Here is a 23,878-nt window from a genome sequence, read left to right on the forward strand (position 1 = left end):
AGAGGAGCTGGAAAGATGCCCTGACTCCCGTTGGTAATTACCTCCAAGCGGAGAAGATAGTGGGTACTAAACCAGCAAGCAAAGCCGTAACTAGAGCCAATGACTGGAAGCTGAGCACAGCCACGTTCAAATTAGAAATGAAGCTCGTATTTTTAATAGAAAAAATGATTAAGCATCGGAACAAACTGCCAAAAGCAGTGGCGGCTCCTCTGTCGCTTGCTATCTGCAGTGCAAGGCTGGCTGCCTTGCTGAAAGATGGTTCAGTCAAACACGAGTTATTGGGCTCAATAGAGGGGTAACAGAGGGATGTAACGGCCTGTGCAACCCAGGAGGTCAGGTGAGATGAACTAATTTTCTGCCGTGGCCTTCAAGTCCGTGCGTGAAGGAAGGTGCATATCCCCGTCTTGCAGATTGAGCTTCGTGATGGCTGTTTATTTCATCGGGTGATGTGACTGGGGTGTTCGGTGGTGCGGAGCCAGGCTGCGGGGACAAACCTGCAGCACAGCAGGCTGTGGGGCATTTGGAGGATGCTGCATGTACCCACTTAGGATGGGGCCAAGCCGGTATCCCTCATCCCCTGCATCTTCTGAGATACCTGGTGCTCATATCTGGCCTGAAAGACAGTGGGAGAGTGGACTTTACAAGGAGCAAAATGAGGGAGGTGGGGAAGGGCAGAGCTGCCCTCGCTGGGTCTAAACTGAGTTAGTCCAACCCTGTGCAGGGATGCTGTGGGACAGTGATGGGATGGGGACCATGGTGGCTTTCCAGATTTCTCAGCGGTGGCTCAACATTGGGGTGTCTGCAAGGCATGGAGAAGGCAGAAAAGCAAAATGGATCCAAATGGGATGAGGTGCCTCAGGGCTGAGAAAGGGAAGGGGCAAGAGAGACATGCTGGAGAGACTCACATGAGACATTAGCCCAAACGAGAGGAAGCTCCTGCTGCCCTCCTCCAAAGGAGGGATTGACAGAGAGCTTTTGATGAGGAGCCGAATGGAGATAATGTGCCATCAAATGGCAGTAGGGAGGGAGCCAGGAGCAGCTCCCCGTGAACCTCTGCCTCCAGTGTGCAGACAGGAGCTTGGCACAGCGCACCCAGAAGCACTTACCTCCCTTAATGGCCGGGCAGAGCCTCCCAGGCTGCCCCATTAGGAGCTGCCTCCCCAGTCACATTGGCACAAAGTGCTCAGCCAGCCCAGGGAGCAATTCGTGCCATGGAGCCGGCGATGCTGCCTCAAGCCCCACTGCTCCCAGCCCCTCCAGCTGGGTGTAAGGCAGACCCTGAGAGTGCAGCAGGGCAGCCCACCAGTTTGGGGTAAGATCAGGTTAGTTTGTCTCTTTTTTAAGCCGTCTGATCCCTCCAGGAGCAGGAAGAGCCATGCATCACTCGGGGGATGCCATACACCCTGCAGGTCACGGTGCCACGTCCTTGTCCAAAGGTGCTGACATTGCACAGGGGGACACAGCCCAGGGCAGGAGGAATTGGTTGTCCAGGATAGCAAATGGGCCGTGGTGGGCTTGCAGCTGAGCTGGAGATGTGGAGTTTCAGGCTGGTATTGCTCACACCACCCCAGGCTCACCACCAGCACCCTGCACGCAGCTGGCACGGGTGAACTTGTATGGGGCGGGCAGCCCAGCAGAGGCACAAGAGGAGGGGGATGCGGCCCCAGCGCAGGGCTTCTGTTGGGCAGCTTTTCCCCACAAAAGAAACTAATCCCGTCTGCATGCCGGCGGCTGCTGCCAGACACGATCCAGAGCACGTATCAGCAGGAGGAGCTGGCTCTCCTCCTGCTAGGAGGGGGCCAAGTCGCATTCACCTACCGTTCCGGCAGCAGTGCACCCTGCTTCGTATGAAAGAGGCGCTTTGATTGCTGACATCTGTAGACAATCAGATAAGAATTAGAGTTATTCCTCTCGGCATAAATGGTATTTCTAATCTCATAATCCCTTAATATTGTTCTCACCAGGATGTGGCCACCGCTAATCCCTGAGAGTTTGTTCTTGGGCAAATTTCAGGGAAGCCAGGGAGGTGCAGGAGGAGGGTTTGGCCTCCTTCCCTCCCCTCGCCCCCAGAATCCCTCCCGGGTACAAAGCAGGCGTGGAAGAGCCAGTCAGGCAGCAGCCCCTCCTGCTAGCCGGAGGATGCACACGCTGGGACAGAGGTGTTTGCAGAGCCCTTTCACTACTGCTGCAGAGAGCCCCCGTGGGTCTGTCTCTTGGCTGAGCAACTCCGTGGCACCAGCAGCAGGCTGCAGCCTGGTTTTGCCGCTTGGCTGCTTTCCGAAAGCAGAGGCTGATCCCTGAGGAACAGCCTGGGGCCTCTATTTGTGTGCTGCAGAGGTGCAGCAAGGGCAGCGTCCTGCTGCTGCGGGGCCGCAAAGGCCAAGGTCCTCAGGCAGCTGAGGGTGGAAGGTGCTTTGTGAGGACCCTGGGCTGCATTTGGCCCTAATTTTGCATCCTCCTCAGGCTAGAGTGCGGAGAACCGCTTGGGTTGCTCCTTGCCCCTCTGTCTTGGTGTTGGTGCACTGGATACAGATGTGCCTTTCTCCAGCAACCCAACATGACCTTCCCTCCTGGCCACCTTGCAGGCACGGTTGAGGTGGGAAGGGTAGTGGAAACCTCCTGCCATCTACCCATAACAGGCAGGGATTGCCATTTCTCTTGTCCCTGCTGCATCTTCCCTTCCCCAGCCTGCCCCAGCTGTGCTGCGCCGGCTCCACCGACTGATACCAAACCACAACAGGGGCTTGCACACAAGCTGCCAGCGGGAGCTGGGATGAAATCCAGCCTGGGTGGTATCGGGCTTTCCTGCTGCCTGCAAGCCATGTGCAACCTGCTGTGGTGCAGGGATGGAAAACGTGTCCCAGATCCTGTCCTGTTCCAGTGCGCACAGGCCACGTTAGCAGCTGCTCAAGGGAGCAACTTGCAACGCTGAGGTGAACAGAGGGGCTGGGTGTGCTCATGTCTGTAGATACTGCTGTAGATACTGCTCTGTGCCTTTCCTGTTTTCTGGGTTTCTTCTTTACAGCAGCTATTGCTTCTCATTCGACTTCAAGTTTTTCCCCCTTTTTATTCCTCAGACAGGTTGGAGAGGCAGCACAACTGCTTCAGCCGCATCCTGGGTGTCTTCTTCATCTAGGCAAGGTGAAGGTGACGGAGGGCTTGGTAGTGATAAATACTCAACAAGTCTGCCTCTGTCTGTGAGATTTAGAGAACCCCATGCTGGTGCTACATGCCCGCGGCACGGGCATGCAGCAGGGCAGTGCGTGCAGGAGGAGGCTGCTTCCCCTAGGAAGTGTGCCCATCACTGTCCCCTCCATGCTCCTCTCACCAGCATCCTACCTGCCAGGGTACCAGCATCCCTCCCCTCTGGCATGCTGAAACCTGTCCGTCATTGCCTTGCAGCCCCGAGTGATTTGTTACTATAGCTACATTTTTCCATGCAGGGAGAGCTCCGCCGGGCTGAGGTCTTCCTCTCATTTCTGCATGGCTGGAAGGAAAGCAGAGGGCTTAGCCTCGAGGCCAGGGGGATGTCGTGGTGGCAGGACTCAGGACACAGGGGTGCAATCGTGCAGCTCCTCCAGGAGTCACTTAATAGCTTGCAAACACCGAAACTCTGCAAAATCCCTGGGAAGAGAGGTGTGGATGATGTTGGCTTGCAATGAGCCAGCATAACACCACGGTGCATTTCCCTCCTGCTCTCTGAAGGCTGCCAGTTGGAGAAGGAGCTGGCAGGTACCCTCATTGCACTGGGAGATGCCAGTTTTTGGGGAGAGATTCCTGAGGGTTTTGCCCAGAAAAGGGGAATGAATGACTTTTGCTGTTCACTGGCAACTTCGGAAAAATGCCCTGGAAGTCAGAGCCTGCTGAAAATTTTTGGTGAATCAGGAAGTTAGAGAATTAAGCAGTTGGGGTCAAAATTTTGCTTGTTTTGTTTTTGTTTGATGAGGTTTTAATGAAATTGGAGAGACCTCCAAAAGGGAAAGCCCTGAAAACTTGACCTTTCATTTAAAATCACTAGCAGCAAAAAAACCTGCTGCTGTTGTCGTGTTTCCATTGGAAGTGAGCAAGCTGCAAAGCAGCCACAAATATGTGAAACCCTTTGGTGTGGCCATATCCCTGGTGTTCACCGGCGTGAGGTGCGGGTAGGACTCTTTGCTCCATCCCCATTTGGGGGGCCCCTTGGCTGCAAGCAGGTGCTGCCTGCAGGTGTCCCTGCACCAGCTGGGGAGGGGATGGGTCCACGACTGTGGGTGGGTGAGCAAACACCCTCCTGAGCATCCTGGGGCTGGCATGGGTGCGGAGCTGCCGGGGCAGAGCAAGGGCTTACCAAGCCCTGAGACACGATGGTTGGGAAGGAGATAGGTAAATGTGTCCAGTGGCACTGGGACCATGTGCCTCTGCCCCTTCCCGTGCTAGGACGGTGCTCTCCCCCTTCCTGGGATCTCCCTCCCTGTAGGACCACCAGCCCTCTGCCCGGAATTTGGCCTTGTCCTGTGCCAAATCCTGGGCAGAGAGCCTCTGAGGGCAGGTAGACATCTCAACCTGGCCTGGGGGACAGCTTCGGCCCCAGGCTGTGCCAGCATACTGAAAGATGCCCTAGGGCATCGCATCTGCAGTGGGAGGGCAGTAACAGCATCCCCTGGGCTCTGATGACCTCCAGAAGTGGAGTGTGCTTGTGTTATCTCCATCCCCGCGGACAGCCCAGTGCCTGTCTCTTAAAGCTTGTTCAAACTAGCCTTTTTTCTCCTTGGGGCTGGGATAACATCTCCACACACAGCCGAAGGCCCTCCTGGCTCCACGGTAATCACCCAGAGCTGCACCAGGAAAAGCAGATAATTAAATTCAGGCCCTTGCTTCTCCCCCGGCAAGCAGATGCAGCGAGACGGCAGTCCTGCAGAGACTTTATTCGGGGCAGGGGCAGAAATTTCAATCTTGATCTTCCCCATAGCAGCTGCCGGTATGTGGCCGCTGAGCCGGGGACCCACTCCCCCCATCCGGCCATGCCTCGCTGGCTTATCATTTCCAATCCTATCAGAAACAAAACTGCTGCTGCTTAATGCTTCATTACGGGCTGTTATGTGTCTCCTGCACTGCCCAAGAGAGCAGCAAGGAGGGCTCTGACTCTATTTAATAACTGTTTCATGGTTCCTAATTGACAGATAAAAACGCTACTAACTCAGTTTCATCGAACATAATCCATGGGCAGGAGCAGCAATGCCCTTCTGGAGACCGGGCAGCAGCACGCGTTTTGGTCCATTATTTTGACATGGGAAATCCGTAACGTGCCAATCTGCCATCGCCACGACGGGTTTACACCTCACTTTTTCCTCTGTTGGTTTTGGCTTTTACAGCCTTGGGGGAAGCTGTTGGGGAGGAATTTGGGGAAGGGTAGCCGGGGCAGACAGAGGACGTGAGATGGTGGCTGGTGCTTCGTTTCGGGGGGCTGTTCCCGCAAGGGTCTGCAGCACCTCTGACACGGTGCTTTGCAGCGAGGGTTGACTTTGCAGCACGTCCTCGTGGGGCTCTGTCTCTGGTTGTCTCGGGGCCATGCCTCATTCTGGCAGGTCCCCAACCCCAGGACTGTCACCCTGTGGCTGTCAGGCTGAGCCATGCTTGTACCTGGGGGAGATCCACCAAGCCTTTTAGCTCCAATAGGAAAGCACCTGTATTTGCTCAGATGAAACAGGAAAGGATTTATTCTTGTAAATTCGGAGATGTCAGGAAACCAGGTCGTTTCTTTGTGCGCTGCATGGTTAGCAGGATCTCCTCAGTGCCTGGGGGTTTCCCCTGCCCCTTTTTGCTGGCGCAGGTCACCAAATGACCCAAACCTCTTCCGTGCTCTGCATTGAGAACCACCAGCCAGACAAACCCCTGCTCTCCCCAGGGATGCACACACAATCACACGACCAAAAATGCAGGGCCAGGATGTGCAAATAGTAATGAGGAGTGTTGCAGAGGCGGGATTCAAAAGCCACACGCTGGACCTGAAACCCACTATTCAACCCGAACACTTGGGGATTTGCTTTATTGGTTCCTACCTGGGGCCAGCTCTTGAAAAAAGCCTTTGGAAATGAGATTTTCTCAGGGCTTTCTCCTCCCATCACAGTGGCTGGAAACTTAAATACCAGCTGGGAGTCTTGCAGGTACTGGTGACCACCAGAAGGGTTGAATTGCACCCGGGGCAGAAGCAGAGTCGTGGCATGGGCAGAGGCAGAGTTGCAAAGGAGAAGAAGTGTTGAGAGCCCATAGTTCTGTGCAGAGCGAAGCAAATCTGACCACAGCTGAAGGCATCCTGGGAGCATGAGAGGTTATTAGTAGTGAGTGCTTCAGGGATAACATGGAATATATTGATTTAAATAAAAATCACCATAACGGCAGCTCTAACAGGACCCTGTAGGTCACTTGGAGGAGAATCAGAGGCAGCAGAGCTCCAGTGCTGGCACACTTGGAGCATTTCCTAGCTGCCAATATGCTGGAGAGAGCCAGGACTGCTGCTCATGCACCTGAGAGGGCAGGGACAGGGGTGCAGGGGCTGCACCAGGGCGTGTGGCACACACCGGGATGCCTAAAGAGCATCACTGCAGCGAGGTTAGAGGCTCAACCCACCGTGACCCTCAAGGGCAAGTCAGACCGTTTGCAGCACTGCCAGGAGCTGCAGTGCCGGGAGATGGATATCCATGATCTCAGCCAGTCGCAGGGCTTCGATGGAGGTCAGATTCCCATGGTGTGAGTCAGCTGCATTCTTCCCTGGGGTCAGCGTACTGCACCAGGCTTCGGCGGCCTCGGCTGTCTCCCGCCTCGACGCTTGTGGTGATTAACTGCGCTGAGGATGCTCAATTTGGGTGGACAAAGCAAAGGCTAAGGGGCTCCAGCCGGCTGGGGACTGCTTCAGCGGATAATCCGTGGGAGAGTAGAAGAGCAGTCTCATGGCCACCCTTCACACCAAGAGTGCTTTTATCAGTGGGGTGTGAAGGGGTGATAAAATGCTACCAGCTATCTCCACAGACAGCTAATCCATCGCTACGGATTTGTTGTTAGGGAATCCGGCAGACCTGTACAGTTCCTTGTAGATGACTGTAAATCTCATGCGGTGGTACAGCCACCTGCAACGCCAACTGCTCTCATCGTGATATGGGGCCGTGTCATACCATTCCATTGGCAAATGGAGATATGATGCAAGATAATAGCCAGGCGGTTGAGATAAAATGAGTCACAGCATGTAACAGAAGGGTTTCTCCACCCCAGGGATTTTTCTGCTTGAAGTTTTTGGTTTATGCTTTTCTCTAAATGAGTGTTTCCTCCCGATCACTGTGCTTCCGTGGGAATCAGGCATTTTGCAGAAGAAACCTCCCATGCCCTTCAGCTTTTCCATCAAATATGATAGGCAGACCATCTGCAGGACCTGCAGCACAGACAGTATGGGACATACCAAGGTGGCTTCACATTACCAGACCTCTTGTCACTGACTCCCTTCATGCTCAAGGGAATTTAAACCACCTGGAGCATCGGCCTCATCAAGGACACAGCTTCCCTGGGGCCAGCCAGCAGACTGGTACTTGCATCGAGTAGTATGTGTTATATGCAAGGCTCAACCCAGCACATTCATGCATTACAGTGGGTGAATGGAAATAGCAATTCAGCCTGGATCCTGCCCACTGGTTTGTCTCAGGAGTATTATAGACCCGATCAGCATCAGTTGCTCCTTGAGGACCAGAGAAGGTAGGCAAACCCACCCGCTTGATATAGCTGCAAATTTTGCTGCTGCTGGGAGTGGGCAGACACCAGGAGCTGTGGCCGGCACTTTGTGTGTGGTTTCTGCACCATGGTGCCTCAATCTCTGCTTGCATTCGGGCTCTGCACAGTCATTCGGGTTAAACGTCCCGTAAATGATATGCATGGGTTTTTTCCAAATCAGCATGACCTTCTTGCGGGCGTGGAGCTCCTGGTGCAGTGCTGCCGGTGCTTTGCAGCCCTCCACCCACGACCCAGTGCTCTGCACCCCCCTTAAGGTGCTCATTTCAACGTGGAAAACCCAAAATGGGGCAAAACTAACTGAGATGCTGCACAAGCAACCAAAATCCAACTCTCTGGGGCTGCACAAGCCCTGCTGTCAGTGACTCCCAGCCTGCGATACCGTGAGCCCAGGGTCAGGCAGCATCCGCAGCAGGGATAAGGATATTTTCAACTCTCTTAGAGGCCGGTTTACAATGCTGGGATGGGTTCAGATTTCCACTAACCCACGCCTTTTCCTTGTCTGTTTTAATCTCCCAGCAAAAATGAAACCATTGGGTGCTTTGACCAGCAACTTGCCTGGAATTAAATGACTAATCCCTAACCACTGGTGGTCCTGGGCTGGCTTGTCCCAGAGAGAGGGTAATAGAGAGTAAAACTGCAACCAAGGAGCTGTGGCCAAACAAGCAGCCTTGTCCCCAAGCACTGTGGGCTGACTGACCCCAATGTCCTCATGCCACGGGCAGAGGCAGGTGTGTGCATCCCCCACAGCATCCCTCTGACATGGGCTGCAAGGGAGATGTGGGGAAGCACTGCCGCCACCTGCCCTTGCTGCGTGGCCCTTGCCAGGGGACTGCTCTGAATGAATCCCTCTTTGAAGGGCAGCAGAGCCATCAGAAAACATTCCGCCCTGATTTAAAGACTTCCAGTGGTGGGGAATCCACTGGAGCCTTTAGCAAGCTCTTCCAGGGTTTAATTACCCCTGTGTCAAAAACGTTGACCATTTTTCTTGGTTGAATCTGCGCAGCTTTGGCTTCATCTGCTTGAGTTCATGCTGGCAGATGAAGGGTCAGGACGGTGGGGTCGAGCACACTATTCACACCACTGAGCCACAGCCAGGGTGGGTTTGCATATCATGCCCATCCTGGTCAACAAAGGCGTTGGATAGGGATCGTATTTGCAAAGTTAAGGGGCTTTCTAGCACAAGTGCATTGGCTACCATCCCTGTACAGCCATGAAAACGCTGCAGGCAGTCGTGTACTCCATGTAGAGGAAAGGCACGATTTGCCTTCTTCAGGTGCCTGTCTGTCCCCATCAAGCACAGCAAGAGCGGAGACAGACTGCTTCGCTCAGCCAGCTCCCTTCCAGGTGGTTAAAGATAGATAAAGGGAAGCCTGAGAGCATCAGCCCAGCCCTTCAGAGAGGTGAATCCATGCAGTTCTCGATGGTCTTCTCTCCCCGGTCTTAGCTCCCATTCAGCTGTCCTCTGATCCCGCTGGCATCCCTCCCAACTCAGGGCTTGGGGAGGGCAGGATCTGCCCTGCACGCCTCCATCACCAGGGGAAAAGCACCCCGGAGGGGATAACTGGGTTGAACAAGCACGAGCTTGTGAATGTTTGAGCAGAAACAGGTTCTGGGCCAAAGTGGTCAATGTGGGGGCATTTTGTTAAAGCCGCATGGGGAAAGGACTCTGCAGCCACAGGCAGCTACAGGCAGGTCCCACTGATTGCCCAGGCACGACCCCCATGGGAGCACTGTTAATATCCCCCATGTATAACACCATCGGCACTAACGCCTCTGGATTACAAACAGCACAGGGTCTCTAACAGCCTTGTTATCGCAATAGCCACCCGGCAGCAGCTCCAGCACTGGGCACAGCCTTACCCCCACGCATCTGTGCACAAGAGCTGAGCCAGTGACTCAAGTTTTCTAAATCCTGTTTCATGCCTTGAGAGGCAGCCTGCACCTTGGGACGTGTTTGGCCATGCTGGGGCCAACATGCGCATCTTGGGTATAAACCCCCAGCTCAGGCAGAGCCTTCCTTCTGTCTCCAGCTCTTCAGGATTTTGGGTGGCTTTCCTTACCGAGATCCATTAGTAGAGTTACTTTTAATAGCACGTATGTGATGTGGAGTGGGATAGACCACTCTGGCACCAGCTGGCACATTATAAATCTCAGCGAAAAAAAAAATGCAAAGGGCCAGGAGGGTGGGGGGTGAAAAAAAGCAGAGAGAAGAGACCGTTTTCCCAGAGGCCAAAGGAGGCAGGGGTGGGGAGCAGGAAAGGCAGGGTCGTACGGCTTGCTGGGGCAGAGTGTGCAGTTGTTTATACTGGAAATGAGTTTCTGTTTATTGCAAGCTATGGTGGGGAGACCACAAAGTGAACGTAAAACAAAATGGGAAGGGTGTGGAGAAAGTCAGGGGAGGGGGAGTGGGTGCCTTTGACAAACTCCAGAAGTCATGTCCAGTAATAAATCAAGCCGGGATCCGTCCCGGGATACAGGACCCAGAACATCTGCTTGGGCTGTGGGGAAGCCGGCAGGCGAGGAGGGCTTTCCCAGCCCTGCCTGGGGTTGGGCGGGTGGACGGGGGCTTAGGCAGCTCAGCGACCCATCGGTGCTGAACCCAGCAACACTCACGTGCAGGCAGAGATGGACTGAGCACCTGGGTTCACCAGGAAACATGGGGGGATGCACGCAGGGCTGAGGGATTTAGCAGGCATCCTCCATCAGCATCTCCATCCTCAGTGGCCATCCCTCGGCTGCTCTCTATCTCCATTTCCTTGGCTGTAAGGTGGCATAGGGTGCTTTTCTCCTGTTTATCATTTCTCCCAAGCTTTGCAGCAAATAACACACAGGAAGGCAGCTCCTGCAACGTCTCAGAGCTAGGGCATGACATAGGTGCCACCGGGCAGGGAGGTCCCCTGCCCCCTCCTGGGGCAGCAGGAATTAGTGTGTTAATGGGGCTGCTGGTGAAATCAGAGACAAATCTCCCTATAACCTCACGGGGGCCAGCATCACATCCATTCTTTATATAGGCTTTGAAGGTATTAAGTGCTAAGGATTTTGGTTTGACATCTGAATCCAGCTGCATTGTTGTGAGAAGCCCTTGCAGATTATTGCTCTAGACCAATGTTTCATATATAATCTATTGCCTTGGGCTTAGTGCTTTGGAAGGGGTGATGGACGTTTGTTTTGCAGATTTAAGCATTCCCCTCCTCTTCTTCCTTTTCTTTTCCCCTTCCTTGGAAAATGGATCCTATTAACCGCTGCAGATGACACAACACATGCCAATAAATTTGCAACCCATTTGGCTCACAGCGAGGGCTGCGTTCAAGCTACAAACTTCCCCAAGGGTCCAAGTAAAGCATCGGGATGGGGAGGAGAAACAAAGACTGTGCATCTGCCCTCTGGGTCCTTGCATTTCCAGCCCATATTAGTGCAGAAAGCAGGAGAGGCAGCCACCGAGATGCATGCGTGAGCTAGGACCTCAAAAGTCATTTGCATTTCATTATGTCGGGCTGTGGCTGAGCAGCTCTGCCATAACGCCATGGGTGCTGCTATGGGAACTGCTCTCCAAAAATGCCCATGGACAACTTTCTGGGCATGGGGCAGGTACCAAGCTGTGCCTCCAGCGTCTCCCTGTTGCAGACAAACCCCAAATCCTCCTGTACTGGTTCCTGCACAGGTTCAACCTCATGTCACTGCTAGAAAAACTTTGGCAACATCAGAGCACTTCTCCACTTACTCCAGGCATGCTGCCTTCGTTCCCGTGCTGCTGGTGGCACATATGCCATGGGACAGACATAGCTGCATTGGCATTAACCCAGCCAGAGCTGCTTTCTCTGCCCCAGGAGAGGATAGCAAGGTACTTGGGTAAAACCAGACCGCTCTGCCCTGTCTGTTTTTCCCCAGCACATCCTTGCAGCTCTCATCTGCAGCCAAGCCCCTGCTCTCAGGCCTGTCCCCGCTGCTCACCTCATCTCAGAAGGATGCTGAGGAGTGAGTTGCCCCTGGTGCAGGAGGCGTTTGCAGTGCATGCAGCAGCAGTGTGCTCCTGGTCCGTGACAGCGCAGTGGGGCTCATGAGCCAGGGCACCGCACACAGCATCCTCCTGCTGCTGGCAAGGTCCGGACCACGGGGCTTGCTCTTCTGCAGTTTTCTGTGCAACGCTTCAGAAAGCACAGCAAAATCCTTCAGCGACTCTAATAACGTTTCCCTCCAAAGCTCTAGGGTATTTCCCCCCCTGTCCCTGTGAAGTCACGCTTCAGGTCTGCTGAAATCCTATCAAATACTTCCTGAAATCCCCTGGAGCCCCTACAACAGTTTATTGAGAGTCCAGGACTGTTTGACCTTGGAGGGGGTGAGAAGGCAGGGGAAGAAATAGCAGCCCTGGGCTTCCCTGCCAAACAACTTGATCCTGTGCTGAGCCTCTTGCAGAGACCACTACCCAGCCAGAAATCAGTCCCAGCCCATCAGTGGGGTATCTAGGCACCGTGCCCTCCTCTCCCCTCTGCCCCAGGTCTCTTGAGGGTCTCCTGTTGCACAGTCCAGTACGTCCCCCAAAAAAGCAGCAGTGCCCCGATCACCTGTGCCTGGTTGCCCGTCCTGACATCCCGCCCCCCTTGCCCTGCCCAAAAGAGATTTGGGGCCCTCTGGGTGACAGCTCAGTTCCCAGCTCTGGTGCTTGGTGTTTGCAGGATTGCCCACCCCGGGGGAGCTCTGTGCTGGGGGTTCCTGCCAGCCCTCGGGAAATAATTAAAATGTTTATAACAATATTATTTATAACAACAACTGCTTGTTATTTGTTCTTCGTTGGAAGCAAATCAGAGGATGTGTGAGAAGCTGCTGTCCTCCGTGAGGAGGGACAGGCTCTGCTGAGCATCCAGGTTATCACTGCCGGGGCAGGGCCGGCAACAGTGCCGCTCTCGCCACTGATCTGGTGCCGATGCACTCAGGAAAAGTGCGTTCACTTCTGGGGGTTTTGTTATTAAAAGGCCGTTGATAAATTACAGGGAGTCCAGAGGAAAATTGATTAAAGGATTAGAAGATAACGTATGACCTAAAGGGGAGATTAAGGGAACTTAGTGAGGTGCTCCTTGCAGAGTGAAGCTGGGGGAAGCGGGGAGGGAAGAAAATGAAAACAATCTTGCAAAGATTTTACAGGTGGTGATTAGAGCGGGTGAAAACAGTCACTGTGAGTAATCGAATCGGTTTGTGCTTCATGCTTCGTTTTGCAAATTGTGGGCTCTTAATGTAGGTGGGAAGGGGCTCCCCGAGCCCCTTGAGCTGTTTAAGCCGCCCTGGCCTTACACGCCAGGAGCATCCTGCGGGGTTTGCTCACTGCAACTTGTGGGGATTTAAGCGTTGAGCCAGGATTTGAAGATGAGCATCATTTTCATAAAGCGAAGAGCCTTTTTTTAGCTCCATTTCTTTACAGATGGGCTGAATAATGGGACCTCCCTTGAAGTCGGCTGAGTTAAGGATGCAGCTATTACTTCCAAATGCAGTGAAGTCTGGGGTTGTGTGACTTACATCATCCCAAAGATCTCATTGCTGTAAGATAAGAATGAGGCCAGGGCCTGATTCAGGCCCGAGGATAAAAGAAAGAGATTCATAAAGAGAGCAGTGGTGTTGAGGAGAGGCGTTAGCTGGGCTGGTATTTCAGCCCACCCCCTCCAGAAATGCCACACTCCTTTGGGTTTTGTCCCCTTGAAGGGTGCCCTTTGGGTGAGCTGCAGAGACTGATGCTCTGAAGTTGGGCTCCCTCCTCCTTTCTGCCTCCACCCCATGGTACCAGCAGCACTGGGGAGGATTAAGGCTTGAGCTGGGGACTCTTCTGCTGTTAGTGACATGCCTGACTGGTATTTTCCCAAAGCCTTAATGGGCAGCTAAGGACTGGTGTGGAGACCTCATTTCCTGGGACAAATTAAGCATCTTCCCTGATGCATGTAATTAATGGGCTAGCAGCATCCCTGAGCAGCCTGAACAGCACCATCAACCAGAGCCACCCCCTGGGGCATCCATCTCGGCCCCATCCCCACCAGAGTCCGGTGCTGTGATTTTCCAGGGTATATTATGCAGAAGGACATGTGGGATGGGCTGGCTGGCTTTGCTGGCCACGCCAAGGAGCATGGCTGCTTTTGCAGGGCCTCGCACGGATTCGGCGTGGGAACAGCATGGAAAGAAGCCATATGAGGCTCCTTCTGGTCCTGTGTCAGCTCTCTATAGCCGGCTCTGGCATCTCTCAGGGGACCTCTGGCTCCAGCCCAGCTGTTTTCACAAGGTTCCTGCAGTTGGTTTCCCAGCAGGACTGTGCCAATGACACAAAGCTGGGTGAAGCCACCAGCATTGTGGGGGCCAGGGCTCTCGCACAAGAAGGGCTGCATGGTCCCTGGGGCTGAGGGACAGGCACAGGCTGCAGATGAGCCCCAGGGAACGGTGTAGCATCTCAGCAGGAGGGCAGTGGTGCAGGGCAGAAGGGCAGTCCCGAGGATGTGAGCTGGTGGCCAGGGGATGCTGAGTCTGCGTGAGCAAACCTGGATGCAGTTCGGATGTCCAAACACAGGGTCGGCTCGAAGATGAGCAAATGGCTCCGCTGCCTGTACAGTCACCCAGTGTGCTGGGGGGGTACCTGCACACCGATGCCCACTTTCAGATCCCTTGTCCCGACTGAATCCAAGGTGGAGCAGCCACTGTAGGCTGAAGGGCGCCATGTATTCTGCCTTGTAAGGGGACGGGAGCACAGCCTGCAGTGTTCCCTCTAGCAAACATGGGAGAAAAGAGGAGAGGGTGGTTTTCCATAAATGCTGAAGGAAAGGAGCTTCTCCTGCAAAAGCCAGTGCTGGTGCAAGAAGAAAGTGGATGGGGGGTGTGTCTGGTTACTAACTGCTCCTGTCAGCTCCTCTTCCTGCCCAGGCAGGAGAACAGAAGCCCCAAAATAGCCCTTTCTCTCCTCCAGAGAGTCAGAAATCTCTTACTTCTTCCTCTCCATTCCCTGTGGGGTGAGAGACGCCTCTGCCAGCAGGTACCCCCCTCACCAGGGTAGCAGAGAGAGCAGCCTGGGGAAGAGAGCAGAGAAGGGGACATATCCAGGCTGCATCTCGAGAGGGATGAAGAGAGAAGAGCATTTTTGGAGAGGCACTGGTTGTTAGAGGCAGCCCACACTCCCCCGCTGGGAGTGATAGCTGGTAATATTCATGGCTAGCTTGTTGCTTGGTACATGACAAAGTGCTTGTAGCTTCCCTCCAGAGGCTCCTCCTGGATAAATATACAGTTTCCAGGAGTTCTGGTGGGACAGCTTTGCCGAGGATACATGGCTGCTGATGGTCCCAGTTGTGTTTGATTGCACCTGGTATTTTCCCTGTCTTCTCCATCTGGAGAGGCTGGGAGAATGAATTGATTTCTTGCAGCCTTTAAATAAGGTGATGGAGGGGGCAGGGGCATTGCACGGGGTAGATCGTGCAGGGGTTTTGTGCCTGGAGCTGGGAAAAGAGGGAGGAGGGGATGCTGAGTCCCTTTCTGCAAGCTCTGCGGGCACGGAGGCAGGGGGCTGCCATGGCACAGACTCTTGGGCTCCCCAGTACCTGCCGGGGAGCCCTTGGGGGCACCCCACATGCCCCCTGCACAGCCGAGCTGGGGAAGGCATTGCCCTCCTGCACAGCAGACAGGGATGTTCCCTCTTTACCCGCTGAGCTCCTGGAGGAGATTTCGAGGTCTATGCATAGATTCAGGCTCCAGGACTGCATGTTGCTCACAGCTGGTGTGGGTTGAGACCAGGCATGGCAGAAAACAGCAGATCAGAGCAGTTTTGGGCTGCTCTGATCAAGCCTTTTATCAAGGGGTACCAAGGGAGGCAGCTACCCCTCTCTGGAGGTCGGGGCTGTGATGTGCTCCCACATGCACAGACCACAAGCTCCTTGGGGTGAGGAGCAGCTGCTGGGGGAGCCGTGTGTGCGCTAGGAAGCATTTTCCCCCTGCGTTGCCTTGGCATAGTGCATCCAGCCCCACGTCGAGGAGAAGGGTCCCCTGGAAGCAGGAACTATTTTGGCAGGGACTGGAAAGCCCCATGCAATTCATGCCTCACATCCTTCCCGGCGATTTTCGAGGGGTTAATCTCAGCATTTGGGTGGGAGCTGCAGCGGTGTCAAGCTCTCCTCCCCGGACCCCAGCGGTGGAAAGCCCCATGGCTGTGCTGAGAAAGCAAAGAGCACATCAGCCCCCTGCTCTCCCCACGGGGGCTGCGGCCCCCTCCTGCCCTCCAGGCACAGCAGCCTGGCACCCCGGAATGGTCCAGCCCCGAGCTGCGGGCAGGGATGCGCGCTCCATCACTGGAGCCTCCCTTGGCTCTGTTTGCCGGCACCTTCCCCTGGGAGCTGCGCGGTCCCTCACCCCAAGCTGCTCCTCAGGTCTCCAGGAGCTGGACGGGGGCCCGGCACGCTCAGTCCCAGAGCAGCCGGTAACGAGGTTTGGTCATTACTGCCCGCGGCTATGTGCGAACCAGTGACCTGGCTCTGAAATGGTTTATGTTACATGCAAATCCCCTCGCAGAGGTGTTGGGGGAGGAAAGCCGGCCTCGCCGTGAACTCCCCAGGCTGGAGAGCAAACCCCAGCACCGCAAAGGGCTTCCCGTGCCCGGTGCGCTGGTCGTGCTGCCGCGTCCTGCCTTGCTGGCGTACCCCTCCCGGGTGTGCCGCACTGTGCACCGCCGGCCCCGGCCTCGCTCGAGGCCTGGCGGTGCTACCGTTATACACAAAACAATAATCAGCTGCCGTAACGAGGACGCGGAGTAGCTGAGCTGGCTTCCCTGCTGTTGTGCCGGCTCCAAGTAGAAACAGCTGCGTTTGGTTAAATGTTTTATTTACTCCCAATTATCCCAGATAACGGATTTGCTTTCTTTTGTTCAATATTTAATACTGTTTCGCAGCAAAGCTGCTCTTTGGTTTCCGATGGAGGACGGGAGGGTTAGGAGGGGCTTTCTGCCGTGGTGGGATCCCCAGCGAAGGCTGGAGGCACCCATCGTCCCCGCTGCGCGTCCATTTTTAAGGCACCCATCCTAGCATCCTGGCTGACAGGGATGAGGTCACTGCAGAAGCACTGGTGGGCTTGAGGGTACCAGTGTGCCAGGTGGGATTTCTGAGGCCATGGGGCAGGAATGGTGCCCAGCACCGGCGCTGCCGGAGGGAGTCTGCTCTGCAGCTGGGAGCAAGGGGGTCTGGCCTGGATGCAGGATGCCTGCTGGCTTCACCTGCCTAAATCATCTTCCTGCAGCATCCCGCACCTTGGGGAGCATCTCCGGAGAGGGCTGCCGTGCCAGCCAGCCACCCCAACCCATGCCACGGTTGCCAGAGCCCCTCTCCTCTTCCTCTTTTCTCTCGCTGCTTGACCAGACTTGCCTGCTAATTTTTTTGAAGGCTTGAGAGCTGTCAGGTTTGACGAGCACCTCTACTGTGCTGCGAATAGCACGGCCTCGCGCGGTGCAAGATGAAGCAAACTCCACTGATCCTGTTATCGTGCTGTCCTGCTGCGAGGCAGCTTTTAGGGCTAGGAACTTGCACTGCTATTTGGGCTTAAAGCGGGGCTCTGAGCTCTCTCTTCTCTATGAGTAATGCCTCGCCCAAAAATTTACAGCACTGCCTCCTGACGCACGCACTGAATTTTCTGCAAGGGAAATTAGAAAATCCATAGCTTGGTTTATGAGCCCCAATCAGTATAAAACAGGGCCTTTTAGAAATTTATCTTTTGCTGAGTCCACCTTTTTCTCCGGCACGTTCTGGTGAATAAATTCTTGCTCTTTGAGGCTGGGGAACTGGCTCCTAGACGGCAGCGGAGCCAGGGGACTTCGCTTACAGCCACAGGTGTCCCTGCCCCGTTTCGGGAGCTCCCGGGGAGATGCTGCAGTGTGAGGGTGCCGGGACTGGGCTAGGTGCTGGCTGAATGTGGGCAACTCTGGTGTTCAGCTGGGATGGCTCACATGCCAGAGGGATACGTCTTCGGTCTCTAATTTCAAGGGGGAGGAATGTCGCCCTGAAAGTGTCCCTTGCTAAGGTTGGGGTGGCTTAGACTGACTGGGAGAGACCTAAACCCTGTCTCCATCGCTTGTCCAGGTCACCCACGAGGTCAGTGAGGGACGAGCCTGTCTCATCCTGTGCCCTTGCACCCCTGGGCTCTCTAATTCTCTCTCACATGAATTTTGCCGCCTTAATTTAGAGAAAAAAACTTGCTTAATCCTTCTTGAAGTGGTGGTTATGAACATGATGTTCCCAGAGCAGAGAAGCACGATGCAGGGGAGCATCACCTGCCTCCGTACTGCCCTGCTGCTGTCCTCTGCACCCATCCTCATCCTCGCCCTCACCCAAGAACAGCCTGGACAAGGGGTAACAGAGCAAAATCAGAGCTTCACCTCCCCACCTTTATCCAGCAACAAAACACAGCCGCATCCCAACATTTGGGGCAGTGGAAGGGACAGTCCCCAGCCACAGCCATACTGCACAGGTGGTGCACGGCAGGCGGATGCTCCCCTGATCCACTGGGCAGTAGAAATATGATTTATTCATCATTGTTTTCTTTGTCATTTCCTACCAGCCTGCTGTACACAGACAATTTCAGAAAAGCAGCATTAGATAAATAATACATCGTGCTTGCAGCCAGGGTGTGCGTAACAAAAGCATCTACGTAGGTGTGTGCACAGACATGCGGGGTGTGCTGCTCTTGCGCACGTGTGCCCGCGTGCTCGGGGCTGGCATCTCACACCCAGGTGGGTCCCCGTTGTGCCCTCCAGCCCCTGCAGCTTTGCTTTCGGTCACTTGGGTGCCTTTTTACTTATCAGCACACACCCACCTCCTGCAAGGTCATGGCTGTGGTGCAGGAAAAATCAGTGGGTGAGGATGTGGAGGGCATGTTCGGCACAGGCAAGAGATGTGGGGCAGCAATGCTGCCGTGGGCACTGGGGAGAGGCAGGGGTGCTAACAGCGGGAGTCTGGCGGCAGAACAGCATCGGTTCTGGGGTTGTCCCCCAGCGCGGAGCAGCACGGGGGTCCTGCCCAGGTGCAGGCAGGCTGTGTCACAGCTGTAGCTCTAGCATAAGAACATGCTGCTGTCATGGACCCTGGAGGCTTTGCTGGCCCGAGACCGGGATGATGAGTTTTACAGGTGACCCCACAAGCATGCTGTAGGATCGGTATGCCCCAGCAGCCTCGTGCCTGAATGTGCCCTGAATGCACCAGAAGAAACACCTCCTCCAGAAGTGTTTGAGAGGCCTCTTAAAACTTTAATTGGTACTATTTTTTGTATCCCTCCGCCTGTGGAGCAAGGCATCTTTAGTACGTTCAGCCCTCAGCAGGAGAGGAGAATTATAACTGATCCATTTCAGAAACCTCTAAAAATGACCTAAAATAACTATTCTATATATAAAAATGCCACGATTTTAATGTCCATTATCTCATGACCTAGCAGGGCTAGGAAAAGCTATTGTAGATCATTTTTAGTGGTTTCTAAAATGGATTGGTCACACTTCTCCCCTGCGCAGTGGGATTCAGGGTACAAGGACAACTGGGTTTTAGAGATGGGGAGGGAGACAAAAATTTGTGTCTGTGCTGATGCATCCAGCGCTGTTTCATCCTCGAGGACCACTTGTTGTGCCTTTCCCAGCTGAACAGAGATGCTGGAGCTGGTCAAGCAACAGCTATTTCCAACAAGCTGGAGAGACAGCGGTCAAATGGATGGAAAGCCTGGGGCACTGTGTGGTGGGAAAGCCAACGCCATCCCTCTCACCGGTCTTCTGCGGGGTCTGCAGAGACGATGTCCCTGGCACCAGCTTTCGCTGCCTGCCACAGCTCCAAATTTTGCTGGAGTATCGCACGGCTTGTGAGTGGCGTGCCCAGGCGGGATGCACCCGGCTCTGACGCAATGTTTCAACCCCTTGCCCCGAGCTTTTGCAGCAAGGCTGGTTGCAGCCCAAGGCGCTGGGAAGCTGCCACGGCTGGGCATTAAAAACACCAGGTTTGCAGAGAGAACATCAGCAATGTGCGTGGGAGAAGTGGCTTCCTGCCATGCGAGAGGTTAATAGACAGATTAGAGAGGGCAGGCGCTGTTTGCTGTGAAAGGAAAGGAGCTCTGCCTTTACAGAGTTCAGCAGCTCCATGAGGCGACGGGGAAGTAAATATTTGCCAGGATTAGGGAGGCTGCATGCAGGAGCCTGGGGAGAAGTGCCTGTGCAGGGACAACATGTTGCTCAGGCTGTTTTCAGCATCGGCCAGGGACTGAGAGCTGGACATCAGCCGGGGGAGGATGGAGGATGGAGGATGTTGGAGCAGGACACCCCGCACCCAGAGGCACTGCCCAAAGCCTTAGGGCAGAAAAAGCCTTTAATGCTCCCTTGATGGCTTTGTTTTCCTCCACTGCCTTTTTTGCTCTCTCGATCATGCGACAGGCTGGCCCACCTCCAAAGACAGCATTACAGAGCGCCGGATCGATTGGAGCCTGCAATTTTATTCGCTCTCTTTAAGAGCCTTTGATGGGCAGGATGAGCTGTGCCGGCGAGTGCCTTTCCTGGGAGAGGAAGGGAGAGGAACAGAGTTGCAAGCCACCATCTCCCACAGGGAGATGGGGACACTGCCACCAGCTTGGAGAAGACACTGTGGCAGGGTGGGCAAAGACAGCCCTCCCGATGCACCATGGCAGCTGAGAAGGGGATTGCAGCCCTCTCCTTTGTGGCACCTGGCAGTCACAGTCATGGCCACCCACATGGTGTCATGGTCACAGCCCCAAGTGTCACTGCGCTCTCCCGTGGGGTGGACTTTTCTGCCCCACAAGGTGGGAAGTGGGGCAGTTGCATGACATTGCACTCCCAGAACGCCTATGGATCTGTGACTGACAGCTCTTTGGAGAGATGGAGGTGGCCAGAGTGTCCCTGTGAGACAGCTTGTCCCTGCCCAGAAAGAGATGGCGATGGCTGGGGCGAGACAGGCTTCATACAGTAGCATCCCTTCAGCTGCAGTGGGCCTGAGGATGCTGCATGGGCACCAGGGTGGCAGAGATATGAGGGTCATTTTGTCCCCCTTCCCCAGGGTCTCCTTCCACCTCTGGCTTGCCAAAAGGCACCAGAGGATGAAAGGTGGAGGATAGTGTGGGTACAGAGGCTAGGGGCCGCATTTGGGGCCCCGATCTTGGAGCAGAGGACAGGATCTCCAAGGCATTCAGGGCTGTGAAAATGAGCATCTTCGAAGGCTGCTGCAGAATTGGGGTAGAAGCAGGAGGGAGTTTGGACAGCCCCACTTCTCCCAGCAAAGCAAACCTGGGGGTACGAGCCCACCCCAGCCTCATCGGTGGAGGAATTAGCACAGATCACCAAGAGCCAGATCTGGCATAACACCGGAGACAACGCAGATAAATTACCCGCAGATGGACTAATTGTGGCTCAGTAGCAGTGCAGCATCTGGGACCGTGCAGGTAGGGCAGAGCCTCCTCCTCGGGCAGGGACCATGCGGGACCACGTCAGGGATGCTTGCGGAAACCTCGGACGCCTCTACCCGGCTTCCCGGCTGGCTCCTGGTGTCGGGGGGGACAGCTGAGCGCAAGCATCAAGTGGGCGAGAGGCCCACGGTAGCACCCCCAGGATCTCCCCCCCCCCCGCAATATTTCCAGCCCCCAGCCCGGTTTGCCGGGTGCTGTTAGCCCACACTGCCACCACGCGGTCGCTCGGACCCCAAAGGCTGTCCCTAAATCCTCTGCACCCCTTCAACCCCACCAAAACACCACCCGGGACCCCCCAACCCCGCCCCTCCCACCCCGCATTGCCCCCTGCTAAGGGCGATGCTGCCCTGCGTTTGCTCCTGCCTCACCCCGGGGGTATCTGTGAGGCAGGGATGCGGTTAAGGAGCAGGCGAGGAGGAGGAGGAGGATGAAGCGGTAGCAGGGATCGGGCCCTTATCTCTGGCCTTGCGATTAGCCACTCCGTTTTGCTGTGGAGGGTCTGCTTGAATAATTTATCTGGGAGGCTCATTAACCAGGCTCTGGCCTTCATCTGCCAGCTGAAGGCTGAAATAGCCATCAGGAGGAACACGTGTCGTGGACTGGCACAGCCTCCCCTCCCTGCACAGCCTCCCCTCCCTGCCGGCCCCCTCCTCTCCCTCTCCCTCTCCTTGCTCCCTGCTACTGCTGCCCTTGGCAATCTTGCCATCTGCTTGCTCCCTCTCCAGCCCTGCCCCAGAGGTGCCAGCATACATGCAAGCCCCAAGCCTCAGTTTCCCCTCCGTGGTCTGCAGCATAGTGCTGCAGCTGGAGCTCGTGGCATCCCCCAAGAAAGCTTTTCTAGCAAAACCCATCGTTATTTTCTGGCCATGGGCTCCGCTGTGCAACACCAAGCCAGGATCCCAGCTGCCCACCCCGGCAGACCATGCTCATGGCAAATCAGCTGGGTTGTTCTTCTCCCGAGGGCACAGTCAAGCTGTGGTTTCCCATCAGGGCCCTGCTCTGCCCCTGAATGCCCACAGCTGAGCAGAGGAAGACCATCCCCAAGCTTGTTACACCTTCAAGGCCTGGGCTGCTTATAAGCAGACCTCCAGGAGACCTGCAGCTCTGCAGGGTTGCGCTGTACGTGGGGGATTTGCACAGACGTGGCTGCAGGGATGTCCCGTTTTGCGTTGAGGCTTTGGCATCCTTCTGGTGCTGCCAGCTTCAGTGGTGCAGCAAGGGCATGCTTAGCTGACTCGCTGCATCCTTTCCTTCTCTGGCACAGCATGCAGAGGGGTGTTAGGTTGGTGCATGGCTCGCCTATACCAACATCAGTATGGTCTACTCCGTAGCAGGACATGGTGCATGCATGGTGCTGTGGGACTTGCGGTTTGGCCTTGCAGCCCTTGGGAGAAGGAGTTTCCCAGCCTGGGGGTGCTCCCTGAACTCTTGCATCACTGCATCCCGGTTTGCATCTCATTTTCAGTCATGGCCATGGGTAAGGCATCTGCCTCAGTGACAGGGAGCAGAGCGGTTAGGCACGTGGTGGGGAGTGCTGCCGGGACCACGGTGGGGTGGTGAGCAGCAATGTTTGTGTTGAGGCTGCCAGGTCTGCTGAGTTTGTTTCAAAACCTCTGCTTGGAGAGAAGAGCGTGTCCTCAGGCATCCTGGTGGGTGCATGGGAACGAGGGCTAACAAAAGAAGGGAAAGAGGGACCTCCAGAGGTTCAGACAGCCTTTCTGAGGGAGCCCTGGTGCACATCCAGCCCAAGGACTGTATTTTATGGCAAGGTGCTGTGCCAAGGTACTGCAGTTAGAGCCAAACTCTGCTCTTGGCAATGCAAGTGTTGAGGTACCGAGAGGAGCTGACTTCAGTGTCAGTTCAGATAAGACTTTTACCAACCTACAAGGACAAAATTTATCAGCTGAAAGGTATCACAACTCATTCTCCCACATGCACCGGCCCTCGGCATTTTGCAGAGTCTTCCTGCAGCTCTGACTGTGCTCCTGCAAAGAGCACAGAGCGCACGTATGTCCGGGAAAGCTGAGTGCAGTGTGAACACTTGGTTGGGTTTAAAATCTTCTTCTGTCTCTAACCTCTGGGACTGACTGATGAGGCCAGAGGAAGGCTGCTCCCCGCTGCATGCACTCATCCTGTCTCCAGTTGCCTCTGTGTCTCTTGGGTGGCAGGGCCTTGGGAAGGGATGCTCTGCCCTGCTGCTGAAAGCATTAATGCTGCCAGTCCTCCTGCAGAGCTGAATTTTCTCTGCTGGTTTCAGGTTGTTCCTCCTCATCTTGCCATAAGCAGTCCTTCTTCCTCCCTTTGAGGACCTCTGGTCTTCCAGAGGATCATCCCTCCACAGAAGTTTTTCAGTCCCCAGGGACATGACAGAGAAAGCCATGGGCACTGTAGCTTAATGGGGTCAAGAGAGCAGCACCTCTTCCCCATCAGTGATGTCTGTTGCAGCCTTGACAACAGTTTCCCCCAGTACCTGCCAACCTCCTCTGCCACTCCATCTCTCATTAGAGCCGGTGAGCTGCCGGGGAGAAGGTGAGCTGCTGTGCACAGCCCAGTCCAGAGCAAGGTCTCATGGGGGACCTCAGCAGCAGACATGGGTCAAAGGCTCCCAGATGCTTCAGGCAGCTGATAGACACAGACCAGGCTCCCCTTGCAAACTGTGTCTCCTCCTGAGCTGGCA

The 23,878-nt window shown here is 55.0% G+C and overlaps 1 protein-coding gene across 2 annotated transcripts in view; it reads left to right on the top strand.

Moving 5' to 3' along the window:
• CNTFR (ciliary neurotrophic factor receptor) overlaps positions 1-23,878 on the top strand; it is a 210,336-nt gene that overhangs the window by 163,682 nt on the left and 22,776 nt on the right. The gene's annotated exons all lie outside the window — the stretch shown is intronic.

This window comes from Gavia stellata, chromosome Z (genome assembly GCF_030936135.1).
Source record: "Gavia stellata isolate bGavSte3 chromosome Z, bGavSte3.hap2, whole genome shotgun sequence".
Lineage (NCBI taxonomy): Eukaryota > Metazoa > Chordata > Aves > Gaviiformes > Gaviidae > Gavia > Gavia stellata.